Below are 12194 nucleotides of genomic sequence, written 5' to 3' on the forward strand. Positions count from 1 at the left end.
CCCCCCCCCCCCGCTTTTATATTGTGTGATTACTGTTTTAGGCCTAAATATGTAAGTTAGCATAAGTCATGTCAAGTTTCCATCTTGTAATGTCAAGCCTCCATGTTTTCCCCATGCCCCGTTGTGTAATCTATGACTCACACCTACCCCTCCTATGTAACTTGGTTCCTGAATGAATGGGGATGAATGAGGGTGCTTGAGAGACAATAGAAGTAGGTCTAAAAATAGCTCCCTCTGAATTATCGAACTATCAACACCAATACCGGAACCAAGGACCCAGCCATTGGAACCACCTGCAGCATTCAAGAAACAAAAGATGAGGCAAACCATCATTGTGCCAGGCTGCACATGCTCACTAAAAACACTTGGAGCCCTCTGGGACAGGACTGACCTTGACTGAGCAGGCCCTCCCCATAGGAGATCAGAGGTAGTCTGCCCCATAAAAAGGGGTAGTGAAGACTGACTCCTTGGGAACGCCATTTCCATCTGGACCAGCACCATGCCACACCACCTATCCACCCCAGAGGCCATGTTGGCAACCCCCTCTAGACAACACCAAGCTGAAAGAGACCCTGACTGGCCATCGAGGACCCACTTTCAGCCTGGGATAAGTAGATATCACTGACATATTTCCTCCTTCAATTTGGACTCTATCTCTCTCCTCCCGGACTTCAGTCCCTGCACCAAGCCTCTTTAACCCCTGCTGCCATTATCTGAGTGTGTGTCTGTGTCTGTGTGTGCGCGCAAAGGAACCAATAAAATATTGTGTCACCATCTCCCCTGTTCAATAAAACCATTGTCATTGGTACCCCAAGTTGGGTTGTGGTTTAATGATCCCTCGCCCCTTGCCTATCTTAAATTCCAGCCTCTGTCTCTTTTCCTCTTTGCTCTCAGCCCTGTCTCCACCACTTTTTGCCTCCTCTCTGTTCAGCCCCATTGCTTTCTGCAGACTCTCAGACCTGTTCCAGGCACTTTGTTCCTCTTGCCACCTCTTCCCAATCCCTTTCTCCCACTGCCTACACTTTCTCTCTCTCTGTGTTCTCCAGCCTCCTCCTCCCCACAGCCCCACTCCCAGTTTTCCTCTTCCCATGTACCTCTTGGCTCCCCTGTAGCCTCCTTGCTCCAGCTTCAGCCTCCAGGCTTCTCCCTGGCATTGCTCCTTTGCTCTGCTGGCTTTCTGCTTTCAATTAACCTTAAGTTACCCCAACTCCACTCCAGTCTGCCAGTTCTAATCCTGGCACCAGTAACTTTCATCTCAGTCTCTACCAGCAGTAACCTAAGCAACCCCAAGCTTCAGCTCCTCAGCCCAGCTCTCTCTCTAGTCTACTGGTTCTAATCCTGGCCCCAGCAACTTTCACCCCCTACACTTACACTCTCTCTTACCTTAACCTTCCCCCAGGTACACCAAGCACATACATAAACACCACAACACCCAAGTTAGGAACTCACCTGTGTGTATGTGTAGGTGAGTGGTTTGTATGTCATTGTGTGCATGATATACAAATCAGTGATCCCTGTATGTGTATTGAGTGTGCAGGTATTGGTAATTGATTCTGGTCTAATTTCTTTTGGTCTGTATAGTGTGTGTAGGTGCTGTAATTGGTGATAGGCATGCATTTGTGTAGGCTGGTAATTTTGGATGTGTATGTGCCTGGATTGGTAGTGTGTATGCGCACAACCGGTGGGGATGCATGCACCTAGAGTGTGTGTATGCGCCTAGTGTGTGTGCATGCACCTAATTGTTTTTTTTTTAGTGTGTGCATGTGCAATTGTACACCAAACCCCACTGTCTAACAGTGCAATATTGGGATCCTGAGGGTTGGCCTGACCCCACGGGGCAACACTGCCACGTCTGTCGGTGGACAGAAGACCTGTTCCAAATATGACTCCTGCTCTTTTAATACCTTCAGTCCCACACAGAAAAACAGCTGGGCTAAAAAGCCCTCTCTGAACACTTGTTGTTCAGGCATATTTGTTGCTTTGGTTTTGGTAGTGTACAGCTGGGGGAGCTGAATGAACAGATTGGGAAGAGCAACACCTTCCAATCCAATGGCTGACACACATGGCCAGGGCCCCCACATGGGTTTGTCCCTGATAGGGCTGCTTGCAAGCAGCCCCCACTCTTGTCTCCCCACTCCTTGGCCAGGTTCTTACCAACCTCTCCCACTCTAGTACTTTCTCCCTGAATAACTAGTTTTTCATGTTCCACTGAGACAGCCCTCCTTAGCCAGATGCCCCACATCTGGGCTTTCTTCACACAGCTGACTGGCCCTCCTTCGGGTGACAGACCACCCTGGCATACACTGCAACTCACCTTGTAGGGCAGAGCAGAAACATTGACAATCTTCTTGATTTTGCTGTTACTAATTATAATCATTGTATTATGAAAATCTTGATACTAGATTTTTTCTCCAACCCCCCAGCACCTGAAGTCCTCCAATTACATGAACATCTCAGCAATAATGGCTGGAACCTGATCTAAAGGCATCTGAATACAAACAAGATGGAGTAAATTATGTTCTGATTCATAGATGCTAGGGGCTGGAAGGGACCTCCAAGATCATCAGGTCCAGCCCCCCTGCTCAAGGCAGGAAAGACTGCTGAGGTCAGATGACTCTAGCGAGATGTGCACCCAGTTGTCTTTTGAAGATCCCCAGGGAAGTCTGGGGGAAGTCTGTTCCAGATTCTGGGGACACAAACCGTAAAGAAGTTTTTCCTAATGTCTAATCTGAAGCAATCCTCTACCAGTTTATGAGCATTATTCCTAGTCTTCCCGTGGGATACCTTAGTGAACAGGTGTTCTCCTAGCCCTTGATGTTCTCCCCTTACATACTTAAGGGCTGCCACTAAGTCCCCTCTGAGTCTTCTCTTCTCCAGGCTGAACAGTCCCAAGTCCCACAACCTCTCCTTCTATGGCCTGTTCATCAGACCTCTAATCATTCATGTGGCCTTCCTTTGGACTCTTTCCAGCATAAAGTGCTCCATCTGATGAGAAATAACCCACAACATTGATAGCAGAGGAGACACAGTCCCACAAGCAGGAAATGCAATCAGAAAATGGAGCCATAACTATGGAGGAGGCTAGATTCAAAACACAAAAGCCTGAGGTTAAGCATGGACCCTGAAAATCCACAGAAACATAACACTGTACTTAAAAATATGACCTATGGTTTTTGGAGGAATCCAGCCTGTCCCCACACAGAGAAGCTTCTGGAAGAGCAGCTCTCCCCAGCACTGAACACCAACAGGCCACAGGGATGTAAGCTTTATAGCCAAGAGGGAAAGGAATTTAGCAGCACCTGAGGCTTTGCCCCGAAGTTTTGGTACCAAAATGCAAACCCCACTTACTGAAGCCCTTACAGCTCCCTAGAGCAGCTGCATCCCCAACCCAGGACCCTGGCAGACACACCCCTACACAACAGGGTATGAACAGGACCAGACACAGCTCATGTACCTACAGGCCACTCTTGTTACATTCTGACACAGAGATTTACTTAGATCCTTACCCAGACAGTTGTAATCCTGGATGGACAGGAGAGCTCCTGAAACTGCCCTTTATCAAAGAGCTCAATGCATCATCTCAGCAGAGGAAATGAGAGAAGATGAAAGTGAACTCACTGCCTGCATAGGCTGCACCACTCCAATAGCTGGATGTACCCTGTGTCTGGAGCCCAGGGCCAGCCCTCACTACCCGGATCAATTGACATGCAGGTGGAGGGTGCCATCCAGTTTGGGTACAGGATCCAGTAGGCTCTGCCAGGGGCTCCATGAAGGCTAGATCAGTCTCTGCTCTAGCATCCTCCTGAGATCTTTATGCACCTTGTCAAGTAGGTGGTGTGATACTGCCCATCACCATTCTCACACCACTACCCATTCAGGGTACAGATTTCATGTTGGACACCTCAGACCCACCCTGGCTCATCCCAGAAGATGTCTCAGTAGGCTTGGGCCAGGGATATCATCTTCCTCTTCTGAAGTGAGGTTAACCCTTCATCCATTCTTACCCTTTCTTCCACCACTATCTTTTCCCCTTTGGGGTGGCACTGAGGGCCCAATTCATTGTTTTTTTCTTCTGCTAGAGCCAGGTGGCCCCCTTGCTCTTGCCACTCTATGAGGAGATTCACATGATATATCTGCCTCTCCCAGTGGTGCCCCATGTGAAGGACTTTGTAATCCACAGGGCCTACCCGCCAAATAATTTCAAAAGGTCCCTACCACTGAGTAAGGACTTTACTTTTGAAATGGGTAACAAGACCAGGACCTTCTGGCCCTTCCTAAACTCCCTCAGCTTAGCTTTGGTATCATACCACTCCTTCTGGTGATGTTGGATTGCCTACACCTTATCACTGGCTAGCCACTGAGACAGCTGCAGGTAACACTGGAACACCTGTCAGTAGATCTCTGTGGCCTTTATAGTCTCCCAGGGGGGCTCCCATTCTTTCCAGAGGGCTTGAAGTAAGGAGACTAGTCAGGGAGGCACTGAGGTCCCAGAGGGGATGGTAGTTGGGAGTCCAAGAAGAGTAGTTGTTTCTTAAGGAGACGATCCTCCAAGCCCAAAGGGTGACAATCCCAATGCGGATTAAAGGGGGCAAGAGTGCTCAAAATCCCCCATGGCTCACCAAAAGCATCCAGGAATGTCTCAAAGCTAAAAAGAAGGCATACAGACAATGGAAGGGAGGGGCCATCCCCAAAGGAGGATTATACCTCCATTGCCCGAGATTGTAGGGGGGCTGTTAGCAAGACTAAGGCAGAAACAGAACTGGGACTAGTGACCCAGATCAAAGATAACAAGAAGTCCTTTTTTAAACACATAGCAGGTAAAAAGAAGGTACCGGGTAATGTGGGGCCTCTGCAGGACCTGCTAGGAAATATGGTCATTGCAGCAGACAGCAAAGCTAACCTTTTAAACAATTTCTTTGCCTCCATTTTTCTGAGCAGGGAATGGTCACCCCTCTCATCGGGACCCCTGTAGGCCCAGGGGAGTTGCACCCATGCCTAGGCTCAGTGAGGATCTAGTCAGGGAACTTCTGGAGAGATTGGATAATTCAAATCAGCTGGTCCTGATGATCTCCACCCCAGAGTGCTGAGGGAATTAGCAGAGGTCATTGTGGGACCCCTGCCATGGCTTTACAAGTAGTCATGGTGCTCTGGCATTGTGCCAGAGGACTGGAAAGGGGCCAATGGGAGGAAGGGGGACCCAGGAAACTATAGGCCAGTTAGTCTTACCTCGGTCCTGGGTAAGCTTTTTGAGAGAGTTATCCTGGCGCATGTCCGCAAGGGGCCAGCAGGGGAGATTACGCTTAGGGGCAACCAACATGGGTACATTAGAGGCAGGTCCTGTCAGACCAACCTGGTGGCCTTCTATGACCAGGTCACAAAATCCTTAGATACAGGTGTCGCAGTGGACGTAGTCTTTCTGGACTTTAGGAAGGACTTCGATGCTGTCTCTCACCTGATACTCGTTAAAAAATTAGGAGATTGTGGCGTTGATACCCACACAGTCAGATGAGTCACTAGTTGGTTGGAGGGCCGCACCCAGAGACTGGTGGTGGACGGGTCTTATTTGACCGGGAGGGATGTGGGCAGTGGGGTTCCGCAGGGCTCAGTCCTTGGGCCTGCGCTGTTCAACATCTTCATCAGTGACTTGGATGGGGTTGTAAAAAGTACCCTGTTCAAATTCACAGATGACACTAGGATGTGGGGAGAAGTGGGCACACTAGAAGGGAGGAACATGGGCCGGCAGTGTGGGGACGCGGTCAGGAAGGCCAACCGTACCTTGTCGTGCATCCACAGATGCCTCTCAAGCAGGTCCAAGGAGGTGATCCTCCCCCTCTATGCAACAGTGGTCAGGCCACAGTTGGAGTACTGCGTCCAGGTCTGGGTGCTGCACTTCAGGAGGGATGTGGACAACACTGAGAGGGTCCAAAGGAGAGCCACTCGCATGATCAGGGAGTAGCAGGGCAGGCCCTACGAGGAAAGGCTGTGGGACCTGAACCTGTTCAGCCTCCACAATAGAAGGCTGAGAAGGGATCTGGTGGCTGTCTGTAAACTTACCAAGGGGGACCTGGTCCTAGCTCCCCCGAGCACTACCAGGGTTGACTAGAAATAACGGTCAAAAGCTAGCAGAGGGTAGATTCAGACTAGATATCCAGAGGCGCTACTTCACTGTCAGAGTGGCTAGGATCTGGAACCAACTTGCAAGAGAAGTGGTGCTGGCTCCTACACTGGGGGGGTCTTTAAGAGGAGGCTGGATGAATGCCTTGCTGGGGTCGTTTGACTACAGTACTCTTTCCTGCCATGGCAGGGGGGTTGGACTTGATGATCTACTCAGGTCCCTTCAGACCCTACCAACTATGAACTATGAAACTATGAAGTGCAAGGTACTACACCTGGTGAGGGAGAACCAGCAGCAGACCTACAGGCTGGGGAACTCCCTTCTCGTCAGTGCAGAGGCAGAAAAGGATCTTGGAGTCATTATTGATGCCAAAATGACCATGGGCCTAGAGTGTGGGGACCTGGTCAGGAAGGCCAACCGCACCTTGTCGTGCATCCACAGATGCATCTCAAGCAGGTCCAAGGAGGTGATCCTCCCCCTCTATGCGACACTGGTCAGGCTGCAGTTGGATTACTGCATCCAGTTCTGGGTGCATTACTTCAGGAAGAACGTGGACAACATGGAGAGGGTCCAGAGGAGGGCCACCTGCATGATTAGGGGGCAGCAGGGCAGGCCGTATGGGGAGAGCCTAAGAGACCTGAAGCTGTTCAGCCTCCACAAGAGAAGGCTGAGGGGGATCTAGTGGCCTGTTACAAACTAGTCAGTGGGGACCAGCAGGTAGTGGGATAGTCCCTGTTGCCCCGAACACTCCCAGGAGTGACTAGAAATAACGGTCACAAGCTGGCAGAGGGTAGATTCAGACTAGATATCAGGAGGCGCTACTTCACAGTCAGGGCGGCTAGGATCTGGAACCCACTTTCAAGAGAAGTGGTGCTGGCTCCTACCCTGGGGGTCTTTAAGAGGAGGCGGGATGAACACCTTGCCAGGGTCGTTTGACCCCAGTACGCTTTCCTGCCATGGCAGGGGGGTGGACTTGATGATCTGCTCAGGTCTCTTCCAAGCCTACCAACTATGAAACTATGAACAAGGCTCTTTGGCAGGGATGCAAAATCTAGGGAGAGAAAAAAAAAGTTTGTAGACAAGTGCAGATTAGAATGTGGTGAGGCTGTTGCCCCATGGGGTCAGGCCAACTCTCAAGATCTCAATATTGTGCTGTTAGGAGGGTGTGAACAATTGCACTTATACAAACACACAAATCATTTAGGTGCATACACACACACACAACCAGGTCAGGCACATACACATCCAAACCAGCCTAGGCACATGCATACCTATCACCAATTCAAGCACATACACTATACACCCCAAAGGTTAGACACAGATCACTAATTTGTATATCATGCACACAACGACATATATATATTACACACACACACACACACTCACCAGTTCACACACATACAACCCACCTATACATACACACAGGTAAGTTCCTAACTTGGATGGTACAGTGTGTATTTGAGGTACCTAGGATACTTGGGGGAAGGTTTAAGTGAGCGAGACAGAGTTAAAGTGTAGGGAGTGAAAGTTGCCAGAACCGGGATTAGAACCAGTAGGCTATAGAGAAGCTGGCTGAGGAACTGAGGCTTGGGTTTACTTAAGGTAGACTGGGGCTGGAAACTGAGGCAGACAGCTGGGATATTGGGTGGAGGGGACAGATAAATGGTGGCAAGGAGGAGACAGCCAGGAGAGAAACTGAGGCAGAACCCTGGTTGCTCAGGGGAAAAGGAAAAGGCAGTGGGGATAAGACAGTGGCAAAGAAACGGGGTGTGGAGGCAGAGAGGAGATCAGGACAGGTGTTGGAGGTGACAGTGAGCCAGAAGCAGGACGGGGGATCTGAGACAGAAGTTAGAGGGACGAGGAGCAGAGATTGGAGCAGGGCCAAACCACAGTAAAGCAAAACCCAACTTAGGGGTCCAAATAACAGTTTTGTTACACAGACCACACCCCTTGGCTCCCTATGGCTACAGGAACTTCTGGAGCAGAAAAGCGGTCATGGATCCACTCCTGCTCCTGGCGCAGCCTCCCCACCCATCCTGGAGCCAGGGAGTGAGCAGCCACTGTGCCCCTGCAGGGTGGGTAGGCCTGGGCCTTCCCTCTGGGGAGGCAGCACCCACTGGAGCCTCCTGTGCGGGGAGTGGGGGCAGCTGGGCCACTGCCCCCCCAAGCCTCAGGCACGGGATGGAAGTTCCACACTGCCTCCTTGTGCCCTGGGCCACGTCCTCACTGGGCCATGCTGCCACCAGCAGCCACAGGCAGCCCCTGTGATAGGGGGGTTGGGAGCCAGCAACAGCTGGGCAGTGTCCTGGGCCCAGTGCCAGTGCGGCCCAGAGCAGGCTGGCAGGAACCCGGGGCACAGCTGGCTGGGCTCTATGGAGCTGGGCTGGGCTGCCCCAGCAGGGAGAGAGGGGAGCCACTGTACTCTGGGTCCTGACAGTGCCAGCTCCCGAGCACCCCCTCGCTCCCAGCCTCCCACCCCAGCCCTGTGGCCAGACGAGGACCAGCGTACCCCCTGACCCCCTCTTACCTGAGCTTCCCACTTCAGCAGGGGCAGGAATAGCCTTATGCCCCATCCGGCTGGGTGGTGGGGGGCGGGTCATGGTGGGCCCTGCTCTTTCAGGGGCCTGCTGTGGCTTCCGCTGGGTCCTACTGCCCTTGGCTCCTGTCACCTTTGACTCGAGCCAGAGGCAAATAAATATTAATTGAAAAAAAATGTCTAGGGGCCTCGTGGGCCAGACAGAATGGCCTCATGGGCTGGATTCAGCCCGCGGGCCATATTTTGCCCAACCCTGAGTTAGGTGCTTGTTTGAATTTACAAACCACTTTTCAGAGCCAGACCTATGAACTGCACTTCATCAGCCTCCTAGGTAGCAGGTACAGAAACTCATGGATTCAACATAGACAGTGGAGTTCTGACACACTGCAACCTGCATCCGGCTCTGACTCCCCGGGTACCCCTGCAATTTTACCTGCACTGCTACATCCCCCTCCCCCCACCCCCCCCCCCCCCATCTTCCATCCAGGACCAGCAGACACATGAATTGCAGGTGCTTCCTGAGCCTGACAAAGGGTTTTTCAACCCAAAAGCTTGCTAAGATACATTTCTCTAACTATACAGTTGACCTGCTAAAATGACATCAGATTCTCTTACCTGCGGCTGTTTAAAATGGTGGACCGGACTGAGGCTGTAGGGGAACCCCCTACACCTATCTCTTTGAAACTTGGCAGGCATTGTTGCCTCAGCAGGGGCCACTATCCATGTAGTTTTCACCCTGATGTGGCTAACACACACACCTGACCTGAGGTTTGCTTTCAGGACTTTGAGGTGAAGTTTCACAGGAACCCCTACATATATCTCCTTGAAGTTTGGTAGGCTTCATGGATGCAGAAGGGGCCAGCATTAACCATTCCTGCAAGTTTCATCTGAATCAGGCAAGAAATGACAAATTTATAGGCTGTTTTGTGCTTCCCTATTATACCCTATGGACGAAACACCAAAACAGCACTGAAACAGCGAAACTGTTTCGACGAAACAAAATGGAACAGCAGTTTCGAATCAAAATGAAATTCAAAATGAAACACTATTCTGTTGAAATGCAAGTTGAAACGGAATGGCACCATTTTGCACAGCCCTAGTTTTGCTTTCCTCTCTAGCTCTATCCTCTTTGGATATCTGAAACACATTAAAAAAACTTGGGTATTTACTCAAATATAATATGAGCCTGGATTTAAGATCACCCCCCCTCCCAATATAATAATTAGACTCTATAGATGGAAAATTTTAAAATTTGTTATAATTTTCCATGAAGATGCTGGGGTTGCTTCCACTACAAATAAATGAGCCATTAGCAAAGATTAAAGGCATTTATGTAATGAATGACCAAGCAGACAGGAAGGAGGAAAGGCTTGAGTGGGGGTGGGGCAGGAAGGGAGGTGAACAGGAAGGAATGAGGGAGCAACAAAAGTCAAGGGGATTACTCCCAGGTGTGGTGAAGCACCACCCTCCTGCTAATCCAACACCCCAAATCCACAGTCTCAGGGTTTTCTCTCTGGGCCACACAGTCCTTAGACACTGGTGGGGGGTGGAGAAGATGAAACATCCAAAGTTACACAGCACAGGCCACCACATCTTCCCAAAATGCTGATGGCTCCATACCACAGTCATAGTCCTGAACCCCTGCTGCCCTTAGTGTTGATGAAAGGGGTATGGTGGGTTGGGTCTCTGTCCCATTTGTCTCCAACAGAGACGATCAAAGCCCCCAGGGGGCTCGTCTGCTTGGTTCCAGTGAGAATGGATGCTTGTATCATTTGCAATGACCGTCTTGCCTTTTCAATGGTCTTTCATGGTTCCACCACTCCAGGGTCCTTACTTCTTCAAGGCTGCTGTCTGGTAGCTGCTCCCATTTCACAACCCTGAAGACTGTTTTTTAATCCAAGCAAAAAACAGTAACTCTGGTGGGGAAACATTAATTCAGGTAAACATTAGGGTGAGCATGAGTTGACTTCAAAACTCATTGTCCCTATCTTCCCAAGGGCATCTTCTGCCTCAGGGGCTCATGGCAATTTAAAACAGGACATGTGTGGTAGGCCAGTAGGGGGTGTTTGTGCACTGAGCCACCCACCTCACTGCACCCAACCAAAAACCATGTTCCGAGTGTCTTCCCTGGGGCACCTATGTCTGGCCAACCCCCTTTCTGGAGCCCACTCGCAAGCCTGGGGTAACAGCTGTCACCACCTGGACTCGGGTCTTTGTTAGGGCTCTGTGCCATCCAGGGTACACAGACCCTGTAAACCTTGGGGATGCTTAACCCAGGAGGGGATTTTGGGGTGCTTTTATTAGCCTGAAGCATTCACAAGCAGCCTCTAGTACAGCAAGAAAGGAAAAAGCTGAGCCCACCTTATCAAGCCTAGCAAAGTGAGCTAACGAGGCTGGTCCCTTTCCTCTTAGAAGCACACAGAAAGATGTGCTAAAACAGGTAGATTTAGTGATCAAAGAGGGATAGGGTAAGGATGGAATACAAACAGCAGAATATAGAAGGAAAACCCACCTTGAAGAAATCAATATAGGCTGGTTAGCCTGTTGGTATACGACTAGAACACTTACATCTGACCCTAGCTAGATTTCAGGTAAGTTACTCACATCTACCCCCAGAGAATTGTGGAGGCCCATAGCTGGACTCAGTAACCCAAAGATGTCTCTCCTGCCCACAAGGTGGAGGGACCCTTTAAATAACCTTTCAGACCTCATCACCTGGCCTCAGCCATAAACCAGTATCCTCAGACCACGGCTGATGCTGGCAGGTCAGTTTGATAAATGTGAGCACCCTCAGGTGAGGGGTTGGGGTCACACAGGACAATGAAAGAGTGAGCTCCCCACCTCCCTCAGGAATTTCTCCTGGTTAGGTGGAAACAGCAGCCAGAGTTTGGGGCAGAGGGGCTGGGCAACCTCAGAGCAGGAAGGCAGACAGAGAGGGTGATTTACTGAGGAGTGATTTATCCACACTCTCCACTTGTAAATGGTGCTTTAATTAAGCCAGCCCAGTAGGCTATTGGCTAGCTTGGCAACAGGAGTTCACTGTTGACTCATATCTACCTCTGCTACATCCCCCGTGTCCTCTCCTGCAGTACTGCAACCTAACCATCCATCCCCACTCATGATACGGGCTTTCAGGTTGTGCAGTAATAAGCAGTGACGCCGATGCTCCTCCCTTCAGCAACAGGAAACTTCGTGTCAGTGAGAAGTCTCTGTGGTGCTGCTGCTTGCAAAGACTGCTCTTCCCAGAAAAACTTCTGCTTAGACCCAGACAGGGGTGGTTCTTGCAAGAAGGGATCAGTTGCTCAGTGCTCTCCCTCCCTGCAGCTGCGCACACACGTGCATTCTCACAACGCGAGTGTAAGTTTGTTCAGTCTTCACTTGGGAACTCTGCATTGAGTTCTGGGTGCCTGCAAAGCTACTTTACTGGCAGAAGCACCTGGGTGGACTTGTGCCCATTGTCCTCAGTTGCTGGCCAGCCCCGAGGACAGCGCTGGATTAGCAAGCAGTACAGAGGAGGGAAAAAAAAAAGGGGGGGGGGGGGGG

The 12194-nt window shown here is 50.6% G+C and overlaps 1 protein-coding gene across 2 annotated transcripts in view; it reads left to right on the top strand.

The window, feature by feature from the left end:
- The first annotated feature begins 11868 nt into the window (after positions 1–11868).
- LOC102387385 (GTPase IMAP family member 7-like) overlaps positions 11869–12194 on the top strand; it is a 7438-nt gene continuing 7112 nt past the window's right edge. Inside the window, exon 1 of one of the 2 annotated variants that reach the window (XM_006034551.3) lies at positions 11869–12008. The gene's annotated coding sequence lies outside the window, so the exon portion shown is untranslated. Of the gene's footprint in view, positions 12009–12087; positions 12168–12194 lie in introns of those variants that run through there. The other variant, XM_006034550.3, reaches the window with a different exon arrangement.

This window comes from Alligator sinensis, unplaced genomic scaffold (assembly GCF_000455745.1).
Source record: "Alligator sinensis unplaced genomic scaffold, ASM45574v1 scaffold524_1, whole genome shotgun sequence".
Lineage (NCBI taxonomy): Eukaryota > Metazoa > Chordata > Crocodylia > Alligatoridae > Alligator > Alligator sinensis.